The sequence below is a fragment of the Nomascus leucogenys genome, chromosome 18 (assembly GCF_006542625.1).
Source record: "Nomascus leucogenys isolate Asia chromosome 18, Asia_NLE_v1, whole genome shotgun sequence".
NCBI classification, from domain to species: domain Eukaryota; kingdom Metazoa; phylum Chordata; class Mammalia; order Primates; family Hylobatidae; genus Nomascus; species Nomascus leucogenys.
In genome coordinates this window covers 42,872,303-42,876,187 of record NC_044398.1, presented here as the reverse complement: position 1 = coordinate 42,876,187, position 3,885 = coordinate 42,872,303, and the positions used below count along the sequence as shown (strand labels likewise).

At 45.2% G+C, this 3,885-nt stretch overlaps 1 pseudogene; it reads right to left on the bottom strand.

Moving 5' to 3' along the window:
• Nucleotides 1-1,794: 1,794 nt before the first annotated feature.
• Nucleotides 1,795-3,224, bottom strand: LOC100602601 (annotated as a pseudogene).
• Between the last annotated feature and the right edge of the window lie 661 nt (nt 3,225-3,885).

Sequence of the window (3,885 nt, the reverse complement as noted above, 5' to 3'; positions counted from 1 at the left end):
TGTGATTGGTCCCTAGGTTAAGTGTAATGAAAGTTTTAGAGAAAGGCTTCACCACAGACCGCTTCTAGACTTAGTCTGACTGCTTATCCTGATGTTCTTCCCATCAGTGTGGGCAGATTGAACATATTAATAATGCTTAGTGCCAGGGATTGTGGTAATAAGACACCTACATGAGAAGAGGCAGAGCTTGTTTAGTCACTTATTGTATCAGAGCTTTCTGTTTTTGTCTTTTTTTCTTTTAGGCACTTTTTATTTTCCAAAAAAAAATGTCGTTAATATATAAACATCTCATTCTCTCAAAAAAGTCTACAATTACACAGCTGTTTGCTCCATTATTTGCATAGGAAATGACCACAATACAAAAATAAGAGAGAAAAAGAAGCAAAACAAAAACCGATTTATGCTTTTCGTGTAGGTGTGTTTCCACGTATAAACATTTTGAAGCCTCTTACAAAATTATTTACATCGTTTGTCATCTATTTGCATCTTTTAAGAGCAACTTTTCTAACAAACAAAACTATAATTCATCAAGTTATGAAAAATGTCTTCTAAAAAAACGTACTATATTACCACAAAATAAATAAACAATATTTTAAAAACAAAATTAAATTTTCATTTCAGTTAAGACCCCTTTTGGCATTTTGCTTATTTATTCTGCCCTTTGGTTAACAGCATCAGCATCACATTACTATTTTATATTGCATATCTGTAGCACTTGCTTCCTTAAGTTTTCAACATACTTATATTTAAAGGCAGACACTGAGTCACTATTAATAGATTAACTAAACTGCACTGTAATTTAGATAAAATTACTGTGTCTCACCATATATTACATGCAAAATCCACATAAATTGTCCTTTAACCAACAGTGCTGCACGAGCGAACATCCCGATATATGAAAACTGCATCATCAGTTCAACATTTCGGTACATGAAACTGCATCATAAATGCAACATTGTCATATGTGAAAACGGCATCCTAAGTCCTTCTTTTTAAAAATGACATTGTGTTTAGCTTATTGTAAGAGGTTGAACTTTTGTATTTTGTAACTATCTTTAAGCTCTTCAGTTTATAATTCATATAAAATGCCTTTTGTATTTAAAATAATCCTATTTTAATCAGTGCATGAAATTTGCTTTTTTAAAATTCATTTGAATGATTATTCCTTCCCTCTAAAATGATTTTGGTAATGTTGAGAGGTACCTTACCACAAATCCTAACTGTAAGTGTATTCATGGTTATTTTCAAAAGAATTATGACTTTTCCCCAAAAGAATCCTAAAAAACTTGTAATAAACCTATAAAGCTGATTTGCATATTTACAAAATTTTGAATAGCAAATATAGGCAACTCATATATGTATACATTTTTTAAAAACCCACATATTTGTTCAATGGTTATTTGTGAATTGCCAGGTACACTGTATCTCTAAGGAATTACCTACTATTGAAAAAAACTACTCAATGCCAAGTAAAATCTTGACATACAATCCATTCTTCTTCTGGTGCCTGCCAACTGATTTGTTTACTGAAATGGTGCCTAGGTAAAAAGGCTGCACACACTCCCCTCCACCCCCACCCCTTACCCATGTTGAGATGTGGCTGCCTGTCATGAGATAAGATCTGCTTGAGTAAAGCCATATACATTACAGCAAGCATTCTAGATTCTTAAAATGACCAAACACTTTGGTATTAATACAATGTATTCCCTGTTTTCTCAAATATACACAATATACATTTCCAATTTTAGTTGTGGTTTTGTTTTTGTTTTTGTTTTTTTGTTTTTATATAGGAACAGTTAGGTCTGTCGTTTGAGAGGGAGCCCAGGGGACCTGGAACGGGTCACACGGGCAGTGCTCAGTTCTGGTGCCTCTTCATATGCAGGGCCAGGTGGTCAGAGCGCGAGAAGCTGCGGTTGCGCACCCCGCACTGGAACGGCTTGGCGCCTGTGTGCTTCCGGTAGTGGCAGGTCAGCTCATCCGATCGCGCGTACCTCCAGTCGCAGCCTTCCCAGGTACACTTGTATGGCTTTTCACCAGTGTGAGTCCTCAGGTGAGCTTTTAAATGAGAAGACTTGGTATAAACTTTTGTGCAACCAGGGTAATCGCAGTAGTGGATGCGTCGTTTCTCCAAATCGGGGTTACTTCTTCTGTTGTATCTGACAGGTTGGATGTTTTGTGAGTTAACCGGCAGGGTGGTGGGTAAATTTGGATTGTGAATGGCCAGTTTAGAAGCAATTGTAGCAGCATAGGATGGAGGTGGGGTTAAATTTTGGAGCATCTCTGCTTGTCTATCTGGACTTCCAGGCTCTGAGCTTGGTGGTGACGGGGGAAAGTAGGTGGCCTGTTGTGGAAGACTGACTTGGCATTGTGTATGTGCAAGGGGGCATGCCCTGGAATTGTTTCACTGCAGTCAGCGGAACAGCAGAGGTGTGTGTGTTAAGGCCTGCCATGGCAGCTGACATAGAAACATTAAGAGTGTCCATTGCTGCTGTCTGGTTTGTAAAACTGAGCATATCTAGATCCGGTGTATTCAGTAGCTGGTACAGGTGGCCCTGCTGGGGAGGGACAGAAAGATGAAGATCTGGTGTAGGAAGTTCTTGTTAGATGAAAATATTGTTCACCTCTGGAGCTGCGGTCTGGTGTGAGCTGAATATACTGGTGAACTCAGGGAGGGCCTGGGTCGGGGCCGGAGGAGGGGCAGTCCTTTCACTCTGGTGGCTGAAAATGGCAACAGGTTCTGTCTTGATGTGTGTTACGCACAGTCTCTGGGATTTGTAGAGGCCAGTTCTCAGGTGAGTGATGTCAGGGAGGAGGACGTTCCTGTTGATAGTGTAAGGTAACCCTTCAGTGTCAGTGAAGAACTGGTCTACGACTGAGGCACTGTCTCGTCTATACTTTTTATGCTCTGGAATTATAGCAACTGGAGGAAGCTGAGGTGTCAGATACTTCATTTCACATCTTGTCTGGACCAGCTCCTCTGGAGGCAGCCGCGGGCCGGCGGCGGGCGGCTGGGCGGGCTGTGGGGCCTGCGCGGGCGCGGGCTGCGCCTGCGGGCGGTGGTGCGCGTGCTTCAGCTCCTCGCCGGGGAAGAGCGCCGCGTCGCGGGCCGGATTCGCGGCGCCCAGCACCGGCTTGAGCTGCGCGAACACGGGCTCGTCCTGCGGCGCCGGCGGCTGGGGCACGGGTCCCAGGCGGGCGCTCAGGCTCAGCACCCGCGTAGCCATGGGCACTTGGGGGCGCGGCTCCGGGCGCGGGTCGGGCGCACTTCCCACCTCACCCACGCTGGCTTGGGCCGGCGAGCTCAGCGCAGCGCTGCCAGCGGAGGAGGGGAGGTTTCGGGTGGACCCCTCAGACAGCAGCAGGCAGTTTTCGAAGGCGCGCACGAAAAGCAAAACTGTTCCGCTCTTCCACAGGTAAACGCCAACGTCCTCCTGGCGGCCACTTTCTCCCGCCCCGCCCCACCGCGCTCTCAGGCTCCCCCGAGCCCGCTCCCGCCACCGCCGACCTCGGCGAGAGAACTGCGAGCGCGCGTACCACCTGCCCCGCTGCTCTTTATCAGAGCTTTCTAAAGCAAGGGAATCAGCCATCATCACTGTGTTAGCTGGAAACTCATAGGTAGGCAGGGAAGTGGAAAACATCATAGTGAACAGAAGAGAAGGGTTCAGGTATGCTTTGATTGGATGTGGTTGGCATGAAGAAGCTGCAGTTGCACTAATTAGAAGCAGGGCATCCTCTGTAATTGGTTTGGGGAGCATATTGGCTTTTTCTGGTTGGTCCTGAGGTGGAAGCAAAAATAAGGGAAGCTATAGTCATTGAACAAATCCTATCTGTTCTGGGTCAGTTGCTGCAGAGCGTTTGGTTTGGTTTCCTGGGGATAATTGCTGC